At 29.4% G+C, this 18,056-nt stretch overlaps 1 protein-coding gene across 2 annotated transcripts in view; it reads right to left on the bottom strand.

The window, feature by feature from the left end:
• Positions 1-18,056, bottom strand: part of Ets65A (DNA-binding protein D-ETS-3) — a 168,292-nt gene that overhangs the window by 95,167 nt on the left and 55,069 nt on the right. The gene's annotated exons all lie outside the window — the stretch shown is intronic.

Below are 18,056 nucleotides of genomic sequence, written 5' to 3'. Positions count from 1 at the left end.
AAATTACCAACATAATTATAATTAAGGATATCTGAAATACCTTCCTGAAACCAGGTTATCTTTAACATTAATAACAAATAGATTATAAACTAAGTCATTACTCCCCTACCTCTGTTCCACAAAAGATGACTAATGATAAGATCTAAATATAAACTTGTCATACAAATAATATGAGAAGTATCTGCATATAATATTGGTCGTACTAAATATATGAAATGAGCTCTGAAAATTTCTTAATATTATCCTGTTGGTTATGTACTAACAGAAGTGTTAACCTGTGAGCCAATATGGACAGCACTCACGCCATCTCTTAAACAACCGATTACCATCTACATTTAATATAAATATTTGTATTTATTTGAGGAAAAATACTCAAGCATTTATAAAATAGTGACCTATTTCGCCATTTTTAAATAAAATGCAGTATCATGTCGGTATCAACAAAAAGATTCGCTATTATGGCATTTCAAATACTTGCCAAAGAAATTCGTAATGTAAATTTTTTTGACTAAAGAAAAAAAGATGTATTTTAAGATAGTAAACTCAAGAAAAGAAATCCATTGCATTTACTCTTTAACATAAAAATTAAACTAAATAATTGAATGTTTTTCATAAAAGTGATATTTCTGTCTTAAAAATGACTTTTCAGAAAACACTCAGTTTTTACAATGGAGGACAGTTGTAAACATTTACCTAAGACAATAAAATATTGCTTGAACTTTTCAATTCTATTAAATTACATAGAATGACATCATTGAAGTATTATTACAGGTTATTAAGAATAATGTTACGGGAGACATTCTTCTATGATAGAGCTGGAGCAGCCTCTCTTGCTGAGCGGATATTACAGACAATACGATTACAGAATGAACAAGGTTCGTAACCCCTGGGAGCTTTATTGGCTCCGGTTCGACAGGAAATAGATTTCAAAATGAGCGTTCCTTATCTCTCCCCATCAGGAAGGATTTTCGGTTTTTAATTGTCACTTTTGGGAGGAAAAGGTCATGTCCGATACTAAATCTGATGATGCAAGGTGCTTCGTATTGCCTCATCATAAATAGCTGTTTCTCAATCTGCCCTAATTTATTTCTAAACTTCATTTTATATAAAATTACAATTGGGTTCCTATTTCCTGATTTCAAGCAAGGCTGTAACACTAAATTCGGATATGAATTTACTCTTAGGTCTGGAAACCGATCGATGTAACACGGGGCATATAAAACTGGCGCCTGAAACTATACTTACTGTTCACAAAAACCTGTTAGTTGATCATGAATGGCACCCCAATTTGACCTTTACAATTTTTAATATTTTTTTATTTTATTTACTCTGTCATTTAGCAAACTTTATATACTTTTATTGTGTCCCTTAATGCAACAAATTAAAGGTTATCTGGATTCGGAATAATAAATTGGATGAACAGTTACCCAGCAACCTATAGAGTTCAGAATACAATCATATGAGAATATGACTGGATTCAAGTATTAAGATTATCGCTGACAGATATAGTACGCACTTGCTCACTCTCGACCCGTTCATTAGCCATCTCGGTGCATAAGGCACGGTCACGCTACCTTCACAAAAACGGGTAATGTCAGGAAATCAGACCCGAGTCAAGGAGTCATGTTCGACCAATGTCTAGAGTGAGTCATGTTTCCTGCCTTCTCGTGTTCATTTAACAGCTAGTTAAAAGGGTACTCTAGATGGCAGAAAATATAATATTTTATTTTGTGCATTATTTTGTGTCCGTGTGTATATAAATTAATAAATAAGGAGGTAAATGAGGTGGAAACGACAAAATTCACGGACTTCCGAAAAAAAACAAATGATATAAAATAATAAACTCTTGCCATTATAATGTAATGATAAGTTTAGTTCTACTAATAAACCTCAATCTTTGTTGTGTTAATATTATTTACAGAAATAAATAATTACTCCATCGGGAGTATTTATTTTGGCCTAGAAATATTCCATCGGAACTGCGAGTTCTCTCGGACTGTACTAAGGAGGCAGACGCCTGACCCCCGAAGAACACACTCAAGAAGAGGATCGTGCGGCTGTGAAGTGCGGGCCGCGGGCGGGACAAAGCGGACTAACGAGTCGCCATTGTAGTAAGAAAGAGATATTGTACCATAGCTAATGTAGGGCCTCCTGGGCTCAGTAATTAAAAAGCACTAGAGGGCCCTAAACACCCCTCAAAATACAATAGACACTTCGCCCTTTGATTGTCCCACAATCGAAAATTACGGCCTCCATAATCCATAGGACGAAGCTTCTCCTCCGATGGCTCACACAGCCAAGGGAACAAGACTGTTTGATCTGAACAGCCCTAGTGTTGGGGGTACAACAAGGCTTTTATCCGCTCGGAATAGCTGTAATAAATGCTAAAGTGTTCCCCTCTATTAGACCAGTAATATTATATACTCTTGGTGGATATGACGTAAAATAAAACAGGCGCAAATATGAGTTATAAAGAGAATTCTATATAAACAAAAAAAAATATTAAGGAAGTAAAAGATAATATTACAATTACTGATAACAATTTATCGTAACAACAAAAATAATAGAAGGCAATCCTTCTCAGCTAACCCACCCCTGTAAACCCCGATTTAACGTAAGTCTTATACCGCCTTTGAAAAATTTGTTTGAAACGAGAATTGAAGATTTAAGTTAGTTAAATCCAGAAATATTGAAAAAGGTGCTAAAATTGGAAAACATAGAAACGAATAATGAATAACATATAATAATAACGAGTAATCATTTTTCATTACCCACTATAATATTAGCTTTGAGTTTTGAATTTATCTTTAACTTCCTTAGTATTTTATCTAGGTTTTGTGATATTTTGATATGCTTATTATAATGTCACTTTTTTTTACTCTTACATTACCCTTATCCCCCAAAATATCAAAATGGCGTTCCCAACTTTAAAATCCAAACTATCTGTCAACAAAATCTTGGTAGGCCTGTTCAAGACAAAAAGATATTCAACTTTTAGGAAACGAAGATCCACCTCTGCCAGATTTACTATTTGCGGATCATTCATCGATTTTAAGTCTGCATGATGTGAGAAGAGCTGCAAAACCTGCACATTAAGAAAACTTGGACAAACGGTTAATGAGTCTAGAACCAAGTATTTGGTGACAGAAGAGGAGGTTCCTAAACAAAATGAGAGAGTAACTATTGTTTGACATATTTTTCGAAAAGGTTTCAGAGTTTATTTACCATTGTGGTGATTCAGAATAATGACCCCGAAATTGAAATTAGAAAGAGAATCATCGCAGCCAACCGCTGCTACCTTTGGCCTGAAAAACAAATGCCCAGTACTCTCCAAAACGATGAAGCTGCTAGTCTACAAAACTTTGACTTCTAAATGGAACCTAATATTGGACATCGAAGGCTACTGAAAATGATCTTCTGATCTTTGGAAGAAAAATTGTCAGCCAAATTTTCGGAGGTAACAAACTTAAGTAGAAAAATGAAGAAGACGAACCAACCTGGAACTAAACAATGCCTTTGAAGAACTCGATATCAGAGCAATGATGTAGAGACGTTTTAAATACGCAGGACAGCATAGCGAATAGAGAAATGCACTAAATGCTGCTAACACAGCCAATTTATGGAATAAAGAGGAGACAATTGGGATGGTCGAATCGTGCGGCGGGAGATGTTCAAAACATCTTGAGAGTCAGGAACTTCATGGTGGCAGCACAAGAGCGTGACGATTCAAGCGGTTAGAGGCCAAGATCAGAAACCCGGTTGTAGAGACGTAAATATAAAAATAAAATAAATAAAAACTAAGAACACAATGTATTTTACTTAAAAACACTACTTTCAAAAGTGATTTTTAGTATTTTGCACAGGTTCCTATAAAATCTTTAGAAAAACTCATGATATTTTTTGTTTTTTAAGTTGAGTTTAATTTAGGTTAATATTGTAATATTTTCTTCAACTGAGGAAAAGTGACAAAGAATGATTGTGTCAAACAGCGTAAGCAGCAATTTCGGCACATCACAATCTGGTTATGAGAATGTTAAAAATTTAATCTTTACATAAAGATTTAACTCAGTCCCGTCAAAACATTCTAGAATGCCTGCCTAAAATGTTTCTAGTGAAATTTACAAAAAAATGTTCAAGTTGTTTCTTCAATAAAATTAGCTAAGAACAAGCCATACTTCGTATAAACTATCTCATTTTGTCGCTTATTGTGAGAATTTGTACATGGAATAGCCCAACAATGAATTATTTTTTTGTAAAAGGAGCAATAAAATATGATTATGATTATGATATTTATAAAATGTATTCATATTCTGGTTGCTACTCCTTTCACCAGTTTATTAGCCAATTAGGAGTTCGTTAAGACAACCGTCTTTCTAGCTGTCTTTTGACTTATTGGTTAACAGAGGTGGTACAAGATAAGGCATGAGGGTGTTTTTGAGTGCAATGATACGTTCATGTCATTGTATAATGTGTAATAAGAATACGTTCTGGTAAGCTTACGACTTCTCTAAAGATTCTATGCTGCAGTATTTGTAAAAATAATCAAGATTGTTTCAATAGTAAAAATTACCCGCTTGTGTACGATACCTTCGAAATATTTTAGATACCACATATTTTTACTAATTAGCTAGGAGACATGCTTCAGAACCCGTTCATCGTGATCGTATGTTTCCAGAAGTGCGCTATAGTTTTAGAACCTCAAGACTGTTTGTAATTATATTGTCCAGTTTTTTCAAATATTAACTAATGTACTTACAAATGCTTTCGTAAGTAATTTTTTTGATTTCATACATACATCCTTTGACACATACATCCTTACCCGAACCTTTAGTACGTTCATCAGGTATATTTTTGTTAACATTGTATCTGACTTCTATTATTGCATTATTCTCATTTCTATATATCGCATACATTATTATATCTATCCAATGACGTCACTGAAGGAGGTTGGTAGGGAGAGTGTTATATCTCCAATATTTTTAAAACCAAGAAGTTAAGAAATTTGGAGCCCATTTCGTGAACTGCGTAAATTTATATAAAATATTATAATAAAAATTGTGTATAAACGCTATTTAGATAGGTCAGTTTTCGACAAATGTTTAGGATAATGGCAAATTTCAGGAAATACTCCCCAGTAACTGCGGTTAAGTTGGGAAAGCCAATTAAAATCCTTGAATTTGTTTTTATTTTCCCCCGAATACATTGTTATACCAATTCCTTGTATCTATCTATATTTTTGTTCTTATTTATATATCTAACCCTGAAGAAGAACTATATTTTGGCCACGAATGTAGGCAAAATAAAACTATAAGTATTAGATATGTTTTGACGTTCTCCGGAATAACATCTTATTTTTAGTGTAGTAACAAAAATAGAAAAATATAGGGGCAGCCTATCACCAAGATGGGCGATGGGAGTAGCTAGAACCTTCCTGGATGACGACAAGGCGATGTGGCGGCTGAGGGAGATAAAGAGGAAAGGGCAGGTAAGACAGTGACGTCACAGGATCAATACGGCACTGGAGTAATTTAGGCGGGGGCGGGAGACGGGCTAACGTATGCCGCTCTTGGAAAATCGATCCTACCCTTTCATAATTACATCGGACCACACCAACTACTAATCGACTCCAGCATACCTAGGTTCCAGGTCTTGAGTATTCGGGTTCCGATTCAGATGTCAACCATCGAAGTCTAGACTATAAAATCCAAGAACGAAGGCAAATTCTTTCATAAAATATTTTTTATCTTATAAAATCAAAAATAAAATTTATAATATAAGGCTGTCCTGAGTTTAACTATTCTCTTCCTTTTTTTTTTGTTTGTCTTTTAATTCACTGTCAACTTAATATGATAGAAACACATACTGTAATGTGTATTATAAATTCACTATTTATATGCTGTTTATAACAGACGATATAAAATTCTATATGCAATATCTATTATGTATTGGCTAACATTTTAACATTGAAAGCATAAAAAAAGGGAAATAAAATTCATATAGAAATTAAGTTCACTCTTTTCTGAGGATTAACATTGACATTTTTACCCCTCGATCCCTTTAAGTCCGCCCCAAAGCCTCCTGAACCCTGAGGGCCCTCTACCTTAAATCGATTAATTAAAACGAATCAACGGAAAAGTATTATTACTTCAAGTTAGTGTATAAAAATATATATGTATAAGCTTATAATTGAAGTGTAAAAAAAATTATATTTTTTGACAACAAAAAATTACATAAACTGGAAAATTAAAAATCCAACTATTTCCTAACTTTCAGCGATTTTGAAAATAAATTTTCAAAAATGTACTAGATTTAAAATAAATTATTTGAACTTTAATTGTTCAAAATCAAAAGTCAAATCTCCCATAATTATTACGATCTTAATCTCTTGGAATGTACTGACAGCTCAAACACATGAAGATTGACCCAATATTCAGTCAGGCAGAAGAATACTGACCTTAAAATTATTGTAAATATTTCTATTCACTATCACAAATGTCACCAGTGGTTCATTTAATTTAAAAATTAGCAATTCTATTATACTGCTATATATTATAGCACTATAAAATAATGCTTATCATTTTTGAATCTGAACTCTATTTTTTAAAACATGTATTTGGTTCAGATCAATAAAATAGTACGCATTTATATGCTATAAAAATTCTTTAAAAACGCTTGAAATCACTTCTCACGAATGTGACTTTTATACAGTGACACCATGACAGTTTCTGTAGAGTTATATATGCTTTATAATGTGGTAGTATAGTAAACTGGCGCAACATTAATTATCAGCAATCACGCTATACCCACTGTCATGACTGTAACTGTCGAATAGTTTACTCTATGATTTACCATAATTTACATCTCAAAATCATCACCCTCTATTTTTTTAATATTCGGAAATATTCGGGTTATGTTAAAAACAAAATAAAATAAATAATTAACCAGATTTAAGTAACTTCAGAATTGACAAAAAGAGCCTTAAAAAAAGTCTTAGCTTGTCAAAAAAAAATCAACTAATAAATACTTTAGTAAACGAACATTTATTAACACAGCATGTAATAAATGATTTTGTTAATCAAATATCATGTATATACTAAACACTTTTTTTAATGTTTGACACGTTTAAAATATTACTCGTAAATAAAAATATGATTTGAATTAGTATATCGTTTATTTCAATTGATGACCCAAAGTTTTTAAGAGTATAAAGTTTTTTTTTTACTTGTAACTTGGAAAATATCTCATCGTTAGACACATTCTCACTGAAGTATTGCTCACGAATCATACCGATTTTCTTAAATTTACAGGAGACATTGAAAGAAGATCGACATTAACAAGAACAAGCTTTTTTTTTTGCTTTTTTTTTAACAAGAGCAAGCGAAGCGTTTTCATTTTTTATGAATTATTAATATCTGTGAATATATATATAGTCTGATTGCATTTCAAGTGTGTATAAATAGATGCATAATTAAATATTATAATTGTCAATTGTAATCCACTAACTTTGTCAATTAGTAAATACAATGTAAATGACTCTAGTAGTCGAATTATATTTTTTTATTTTGTGCTTATCTTCCAACAATGCTTAATTTTCGAGTTTTGATATTTTGGCTAATGCCGCTAATTTGCGGCAAAAAAGGCTAAACCTAAAATTTGCATTCAACATTCCAAAAAACAATTAGAATCGTTGGGAAAAAGAATTCTATACTTTTTTTAAAGATTTTTCTTGTAGTTATAACTTTTGTCCACTTCCTTTCAATATATGCTGAGCACGAACTTGAGGTTTACTGAATTTGATTTATATGTTCTAGGAACCTATATTTTTTTTTCTGCAAAACTACTTGATATGTTGACACTTTTTTGTCTTTTTCTTGCGCGCTCTTGCGGTTGGGAGGTTAAACGTAAAGAAATAAAATGTAGATAATTTTTTGAAATTTACTCCAAAAATATGTAGTTTACGAGATGTTGGAGAAACTCCAAAAACAATGCAAAACTTGGATTTATTTATTTATTTTTTCAATTAAAAAAAAACAAGGTTTTTGGAAACAAATCTGTTGACAAACCTCAAATTTTTGCTCAACGAACCAAAATATTACCAAATATGTTGACAACAACATAAATAAATAAAAATAGTTTTAAATTTACCTTGTCTAAGTTTCACTGGACTACCAATGAATAACTGAATACCTTTTTAAATAAAGTACTAAACAGGAAATTATCATTATTATGCCAACGGATTCTTTTTCACTTCCGTGAGACGTTTAGCGACGGTTTAAAAAACTTCCTGTTTCAAAAAACTTGCACCTGAACAAAACAAAGTCACAAACAGACAAAAAGCAGTATTTTGTAAAATATTTTAACAGTCTTAAAAAAAAAAAAATAAAATAAATAAACCTCTAAATCTATTTATCATATCTAGACATATAAAAATATTAATAAAGATAGTAAAACGAACAGAAAACAAATTTAAATGTATATATACATTTAAAATAAATTACTGGAATATTTGGCCCATCGAATATTTATTTTTAGTGAGTTTAAATATTCTTCTTTAGATATTCAAAAAATCATAATTTTTGTTCATAAATATTTATTTGGATTTAGGTCGGAAAGAAATTATTATCCTTGGAGAGATGGGTGTGAATTTAGAGACAGGATTTAAATGTAGAAATAGAAGGTGTACTGCAGATTAAGGTTGATTCATACATTTGTGGCATGATTAATGAGGGATTCGTTAAATGAAAAACGAACATTACGAAATACGGTTGAAACTATGCTTCACCAATAGGCTGCAAATGGAAGGATAAGAAAATATAAAATAAAAAACGGTTCGTACGTCAACTAAATTGCCTTGCATATTGTGGTACACTAACTGCTAAGAAACTCGCGATCAAAACATCACATACTTTTTAACGAATTTGATTTTCTACTTATTGCTTTACATATGCGTAAACGTATTTTCCTTGATAATCCTATATTTTTAAATCACCCATCCGTTTTACCTCTAAGCTTGAGAAAACTTGTAGATCAGTATAAGTTTTTCCCAAGCTATTTTCCCGGATACAATTTCATTCCAAAAACTGCCGCTCTGTAGATTTTGTTCTTAAGCGACAGACATTCTACTTTTATATAGATGTAATAACGTATGCAATAGAAATATGCACAAAAATAAATTTAAAAAAGAACACTAAGAAATATAAAAAAATATAGAATATAAGATAAAAATATCTAGTGAGAGGATTTTTAAAAATCATTTCTTAAATATAAAATAAGATAGAATACGTTAATTCAACAATATTAAGAATTTAGTTTAACGGCTGATAAATGCAATAATTTCTACAGTTACAATTAATGCATAATCATCATTGCATTATAAAAATTAGCTTTACAAATAACATAATAGTCTACGATATATACCAGACAACAGGTTCTCTCTTACAATGTTTTCTCTAATTACATTTCTAAATGAAATATTTGATTATACATTGCCAAGATAGTACAATGTATTATTATTCGTAGAAGCCGGTGCCTAATGAGGTTATGGATGAAATATGGATTTAGGATTCCAAAAAAGCTAAGAAACATTTCAATCATTATTTTTAATCAACACCCTAGGTAAAACTTTAAACTTTGGACTATGTTTATAGCGCACTATAGCAGCGTCGCAAATATGTCTACAATTAAATGTAGTACACGATAAAAGAACTTTTATCTAATTTTTAACACCATTAAAAACCCCCCAAAAATATATAAATTGTAGAAAAGTGACAAACATGTCAGGGAACTTGAAAAAAAACCATTTTGAACATGAGGTGGCTAGAAGATGAAAATTACTAGAACTACAAAAATTGAGTCATTTATAGGAGATATGAATTTAAAACATGTATAGAGGAGCAAAAATTATTTTTGTTTACTTTCCTGAACGAACAATAAGTATTATTAAAGAACATTACAATTATCAAACATGGCCTAACAAAATATCGAATAAATTATTATTTAAGCTTTCATTTACTTATTTTTTTAATAAATTTTATTTATTATTGTTTCTTACAGCATATAAATTTTCATTTATTTACATATTATTTAAATATTTATTAAATAATTTAATACTAACAATTTATAATGAAAGCTACAAAAACGTTAATTTAAATTTACGATGACATATTTAAACATATAAACGATAAAATAAACCCTCTGATATTCAAATTCATAAATATAATAAAGACGATATTGCCCCTTCAGTGCATTCTAGCGGAGGGAGAGAGAACTGACAGCGTATTCACTAATAATATCGAACCGACCCTAAAGAATGTCTGCTAGCTCATTCTGTTGAGTAAATCATGCACTATTCCTAACATTTCTTTATTTGTTCCATAAAGGTTAAATTTATTGTAAACATGTATATGTATTTATTACATGACATATATATATATATATATATATACACACATATATATATGTTTATTTATTTATGCATTAGTGGGTTTAGATATAAATGTAAGATAATTAGTGGTGCCATTTCTTAATTTTTACTGAAAAAATATTATATAATTATAAATAACATACTGATATGATTATAGTTTCATTTGGAAATGTTTCTACATACGCCATTTTTATTTCAATGAAACAACATGTAGGAAAAAATACATAAATTATATAATTAAATTATATGAAAAAATACATAAACTCACCTGATCAGAAAACTGCCACCTCCAACGTGCAAATATTGTCAGTCCATTCTTACGATTAGACATATTTTCGAAGAGTGTACTCACTATTTGCCAACAATAAATAGGATAGGACTGACCACAAATTTATCCGAAACTCTCGCAGATGAGGAAGCTAAAATTACACGAGTATTTGAATTTTTAAAAGCACATCGCCTTCTTTATAAATTATAAATCCTCTTCGATTTTTAGGTTTTTTATTTATTTTATTTTATTTTTTTTTATTTTTCTATTTTTTATTTATTTATTTATTTTATTATTTTTTTTTTTTTTACTTTTATCATCCCATAGACGTTGATTACCAGAGGGTTTTACGCCTTTAAGCAACAATCAACAACAACAACAAAATACATAAATTTAGTTTTTAAATATTTCTAAAATACAATTCGCCTTTTTTAACTTTGATTGAATTAAATATAAAATTTTGAAATTTAATACAACACATTTAATCTATTAAAAGCATTCATTGTAAATGTAATAAAAAAAAAAGTTTGGTTGACATTTGGACTTCACTATCATATGTTTTATTCTGTTATGGAGCCTGAAAATATGAAAAATATTTAGAGCAAGAAGTACCATTCACATCAGAAATGAAAACTAAGATTATAAGCCTACTATTTTTTGTACTAACATTTGGACGAAAATGCATTTAATTTATAGATTGAGTCAACTAATCTTTACAAGCATCCTTATTTTTGTAATAAGAAAGTACATTGAATCTCTTTTTTATTAAAAACAACTTAAGGTGGAGTGATTAAAAAAAAGGAAGATTATCAAATCAAAATAAAAAAAAAAAAAAAATATGATTCAAAATTAAAAACACAGTAAAAAGAAGATAAATAAAACCTGATATAATTTGTTATTATTATATTCGTATACGGAGTTTTCATCGTATCCAAGTAATAAATTTTAAAGATATCAATGTAAATAATAAACAAATATAGAGACGTATTTTTGTCATAGGTTAACAAATGGTTGATAATTATCTTAGTATTTATTATCTGGAAACACTTTATATTCAACAGACTAATTACTAGGAAAAAATTTATGCATTCGAATATACATTGTGATTATTGAATGTAACTTTGAGGAGAATCACAGTTATAGTTTTTTTATTTAAAAAAAACAACAAATAAAAATAAAATTTTTATCTTATTTAAAATATTTAATTTTTTAACAAAGGTTAAGAAAATTTGGTGTTATAACAAGTCCTAGCATTACATTACACGAAAATTTATTTCAGTTTTTTCATACATTGGCGCAGATTAACTGCAATTGAGCGCCTCATAAATATTGTATTCAATCAGATTTAATAATGATTAAATTGACCTTTGGAATTAAATATATTATCATAATACTGCTGCTTTGTGTTAACACATCATGTTGTCATGAACTAAATTAGTTTTACACTTCCATGTTATTAGCCTGGCTTTTATCCATTTCTGCAGATATTCCAAAGCATGTTAAAGTCGATCTATTTTAACATAAAAAAATATGGATATATACTGTATTAATTGAATTTTCAAATGTAAAATAACAAATAAATCATTTATTATTTGATAACAAGTACAATGTACGATGAAGATATTTAATTGAACACGAAGAAATTATTAATTTCATTGATTTGCGGTTATTTTTAATTAGTTTTTCTTTGTATATTCAAATTGATATTTAAGCTAGTAATTTTAATCCTCTTTATTTTAATATGCTTCATCATTTGTACTATCTTTTATTATTTCACAGATTCGATTTTAACATTGGATTCAAACTAAAATGTTTATTAAATCATTAAAGAATAATTGACTTAAACAAGACGCGCCTATATAAGTATCTTTTCGTTTGTTTCGACACTAGTTTTTATTCTGATGTTAAAGACGTGAAGCAAAACCGTTCTAGTAGTAAAATAAATAAGCAAACCAGGTAACACCAATCATACTATGCCTATATATGTTTTTTAAGTTTTATCATAACATATTTCCAGTATTACATTATTGGTACATTCTACATGCGTATTACATTAACTATTCAAAACATTCACTCTACACCTAAAATAATATAACGTCAGACAATAACAAACAAAATGACAAGATAAATAAATTATAGAAACAGCAATACCAATATTAAAGCAATGCCAATTACGAATTTATATTTATGTATAGTTTATCTTCCATAAAAAATGTTTTATTCAGAAATATTTTGTAACTAAGTCGACGTTTTGTGGTTTTGCCCCATCCTTAGGACTTAAACGACATCATTATTCTTTTTTATCATGTTATATGTTCTACTGAGTGAGTTTCATAAGTAAGATCTGAACTCTAATACACCTTCCTGAAACCCTAAGGAGCATATTAGAGTTTAGATCTATAATTATGTTAGAATTTTTAATTATTAATGTTTTATATAATTGACAATATGTTTATTGTTAACAATTAAAGACTAATAAGGACACATAAAATGTGATATTAAAAGACATATTTAATCATATGACAGCCCCGAATCATCGTTATTAGATGTAATGAAATAAAATTTAAATTAGGATGAATACTTTTTATTCACTATCTCTCACGACATCATTATTTTATTTAATCATTATTAAAATAGTTAATAAATATTTTCATGTAATCAATTAGTATTTACATAAATAATACACTGCTAAAAAGTTCAGTTATATTTCTATTTAAATTTGATTACTAAATAAATCTTGGATTCTTATTATGTATTTTTAATACATCAAATCATCCATAAAAATTTCTTCATAAAATTAAAGACTTGTAATTCAAAAGCAACTTTTGGAGCAGTTGTCTAGACCATTTTTATGTTAAACTGATCTATCCCAGAGATTAACCAGTTTCCCGATTTTTATACTTTTTAATTATTTTTACTTTTAAGACAATGTAGTTATTAGGATAAGTATGTTAAATAAAAAATTTAAGATAAATTTAATATTCATAGATACATAGAGAGCTAACTTTTTACCATTCTATCATGTAAATCGATCCTAATTGATTCGAATAAAATAAGGCTAAATTGAACTCGCATATGCGTCATGGAACCAATCAATAGTATATTTTATCGTGTTTTGTAAGCTAAATTGATGTTGCTTTATTTTCATTTTGGGTTTATTGCTTGATTTTACTTTATAATTATTTTTAATTTACATTCCCTTTTTTTTTTGTATATTTACTTGCATATACTTTATGTTTCCTTTATCTTTTTCTATAATTATATATATCAAAATATGTTATGAAAGTGTGTATTAACTAATATGTTTTTACTGGACCATATGTTCTCGAGAGCATAGAACATAGTATGTACAGTAATTTTATAATCCGACAATAATACTTTATGATAGTCTAAACTGCTTTTGGATAAAATTATTGTAAATATATATACAATATTAAGAAAGTAATAAATCAAATTCTAGGTGTTCACCTGAATACCACTAAGTACTTTTTTTCATCCCTTGGAATTATTTATTATAACCCAAAATGAGCTGGATCATACAAGGCAATGCCTCAGAATTTCTTACAAATAATCTGAAATTATATTGCTGTGAATCATCTCTTAAACTGCAACAAGGTATGTTTGATTTCATCAAACCTCGATTGTTGTTGGTTCTTTGTGTCAAAAATGTATAGCTAGCTTTACATACGGTATACCATCTTTATGAAGTAACAAGATATAAATTATGTAATAATCTACTAAATAAAAATAAGTCAGTAAAATAAGTTCTCAAATCCCGCACAGTATTTGCAACAATTAAAGGAGCAAATTACAACAAATATGCCTCTTCACAGGGTAACAGTTTTCAGCCATAACAGCAGTAGTCGCAGCTAAATGCTCCAAACTGTTTAATAATTGCCATTGAGACAACATTAATTGTCATGCTAGTACTCCCTCATCAGATCTGGGTGGCTTGACTGTTGATAGTATGGTTAATAGCAGTGAAACTATTGCCACGTTAACAGCCACATCTATTCGTATGGGGTGTGTATTTTCGCACTTTACTGAAATGCCGACTAAGGAAGGAACGAATTTTTTTAACACACGTATTTTTTTATATTGGTTCTTTCTGAACTTGAAATTGAATTTATTCAATTTATGAAGTTTTAATCACATCAACAGTAATGGTTATTGGACGGTAACTGTCATAGGCATTTTTCCAACTATCAACAGGTTCACAGCGTCCAAGACGCTGCTACAGTCACACTGCCTCACTTTTTCACTTTGGAGACTACTACAACAAAAAAATATGCAGGTGTAGAAAATAATCACCGTGTAAACGCTCCTTTTGAAGAAATACTGCTTTATCGCAGAGTTGCATCACACACAAAACCTATATTAACTATATCATTAAACATTATATTTACTTTCGGTCATACGGGTTTCAATTTTATTTTTTATATCATTATCATTTAATATGCTATCCCTTAGAGTATATGTGTATATATTTATTTTTTTTTGAGCGGGGTGGTTAAGAGAGCTTTATATAAATACAAAGAACCACATCTCTCAATGAATTCTTAAGAGAATGCAAATATAAAAAATGTAAAAAAAAAAAAAATATGGAAACAGAAAAGATGATACTGGGGAAAACCGACGAAATGATGCAGAAAGAATAAAAATATATGTTGAGGTGTAGATAGTTGACCGTAAATTACTGATTGGAAAAGATGGTAAGGGGATTCGGTCAGCAAAAAACAACATAAATAAACAAAAAATAATTATTTATGCCGACGTTTTGACCTGATTTTCAGGACTTCATCAGAGCTATAAAAACAAAAGACAACAACCATTATTTAGAGAGAAAACAATTATTATATAAATAAAAATAAAATGAACTAAAATAAAACTATATATTTAAATAAAATAATAATAATAAAAATAAATAAATACAAATATATAAAATAAAATAAATAATAGACTAAAAATAGGAAATATAGACAATAATGGAATGAAAATATAAATTAGTTGATTACAAACTATGGACAAGACAGTAGTAGGTCAATTACATTATTATTTATATTCACATAAATAATTTTTTTTCTCTCTAAATGATGGTTGTTGTCTTTTGTTTTTATAGCCCTGATGAATACTTGAAAATCAGGTCGAAACGTCGGCATAAATAAATATTTTTTGTTTATTTATGTTGTATTTTGCTGACCGCAACTCCCGACCATCTTTTCCAATCAAAAATAAATGTTGTATGAGTACAATGAAGCAATGTTATAAATAAAGCAGTCTTTATTGTTTAGGACCAACTTTTACAGGCAATCTTTGATTATCGATGAAACACATGATTACTGTGTTTTAGAAATTTCTTCCTCTTAGATAACAAATTATCATTTAATATTGTCATCATATTCAAACATAATTGCGTACGGAAATCTAAAAAACCCGTTTTCCTAAAGTGATTATTTGTCATGGAAAATCTAAATTCTTTTAAAGGATATACTGGAGAGTATTATCCGAAAGCAGTTATCCGGATTACCCCTAGGGCGGAGCGGATCAGATAAATCGGTAGGGCCCCTCCCCACTACAGTATCTCCACTGCCTACACAATAAAATATCCCCCCACCCTCACTGTAAGGACTCGTTATTTATGGCCAATGGGAGAAGAGAGGAAGCGGTGGGACGGCTAATGACGGCTCGGTGTCGCAGGTTCCGGAACGGCACGCGTGCCAATTATCCTCACCCGCTCTCCTTGCTAGATTACTCATCGCCATTGTTCCTCTAAACAGTCTTTCGTCCTTAGTTCGCAGTCCTTTGGCTAATCTCGAACCATTGGCCTACAAATAATAATGGTCATTTAGGAAAAACGGCCAGAGGTCGCAAGTCATCTGAGAGCTATAGAATCCTTAATGTTTGGGAAAAGTGATAAATTGTAATAAGCAGAGTTTGAATGTTCCCACATGTGTGTTGAACTACGGATTTGAGCGTCTGCTGTGTATATTTATTGTGAATTAAAAGATTATTGCGGAATATTTTAAAAATACAATTATTAAAAAAAAAATTATTATTGGGATAAATTGGTTTTAGTTTCAGTTCTTAATTCATTTATTCTTTATAAATTGGTAAAATATTTGGGTGCGTTAGTTCTTTTGATAATCTGTCAATTCGCCCATGGGATCTAAAATCATGTAATAAAAAATCACTATATAAAAGTAAGTGAATGTGTTGGTTTCGATATTTTTTATTATCCAACATAGATAATTAATAAATTATATAAAATAATTTAAAATATGGTACTATTATGAAAATGTAGGGCTAAACTCATAAACATTGTTAGTTTTTGTTTTCACTAAAATAAAAATAAAGTTACTTTTAAATTTATCAACTATTTCCTTCTAAATAGATAAAGCTATGGGAACAGAAATTCTGTAAAATCAAGAAACTAATTTGTCTTATTTTTGATCTGAACATCCTATGAGAAATAAATTAATTACAATTCCAGCTATCTTTAGACTTCTATCTTTCCATCTCATTTGGTTTTTATTACGTTTTTAGAGTTATTTTTTAAGTATACACTTTTTGAACTAACAGAATATTAAATATAATACACCGTTGTTGTAAACTGGAACTCTTCATTATGATAAGCATCAGAGAGGTCTTATTGGTTCCAATTTTCTAATAGTAACATGTTTTGTAGATATTGTTCTTGCAGGTGTTGATATCATCACTGCATCTCTTTGTATTTGGGAAAGTTCCAGCACAAGTCTGTAGAAGGTGTCGACTACAATTGTGAATGCGAACAATGCAGCCAGACAATCGGAAGGCGATTGACACAAGCTCTGATGGGGAACGCGCTATGTGTGTTTGCTGGTTCCTGTTTTCGCATAGATCCTAGTGTACTATCACAAAATCTTATCAATTCCACTTTATTTTTGTCAAGTTTATTTAATTATTTACTATAATAATTATTTCTGTGCGTTAAATTGAAAATCGTGATTACTAATCTATTTATATTGGATCTTTTATTGTTTGTTTCCTTGGCGATCTTTTAAGCCAATGAAACAAACTATGAAATTTAAAATTATATAAAATAATTAAAAATATGGTACTATAATGAAAATGTAGGGCTAAACTCATAAACATTGTGAGTTTTTGTTTTCACTAAAATAAAAATAAAATTACTTTTAAATTTATTTATTATTTCCTTCTATAAATAGATAAAGCTATAGGAACAGAAATTCTTTAAAAATCAAGGAACTAATTTGTCTTATTTTTGATCTGAACATCCTATGAGAAATAAATTAATTACAATTCCTGCTATCTTTAGACTTCTATCTTTCCATCTAATTTGGTTTTTATTACGTTGTTTATTACGTA

The sequence above is a fragment of the Halyomorpha halys genome, unplaced genomic scaffold, assembly GCF_000696795.3.
Source record: "Halyomorpha halys isolate HHAL.00 unplaced genomic scaffold, Hhal_1.1 Scaffold868.1, whole genome shotgun sequence".
Taxonomy (NCBI): domain Eukaryota; kingdom Metazoa; phylum Arthropoda; class Insecta; order Hemiptera; family Pentatomidae; genus Halyomorpha; species Halyomorpha halys.
Note: the sequence above shows the minus strand (reverse complement) of the source record. Positions and strands in the feature narration are given on the sequence as shown.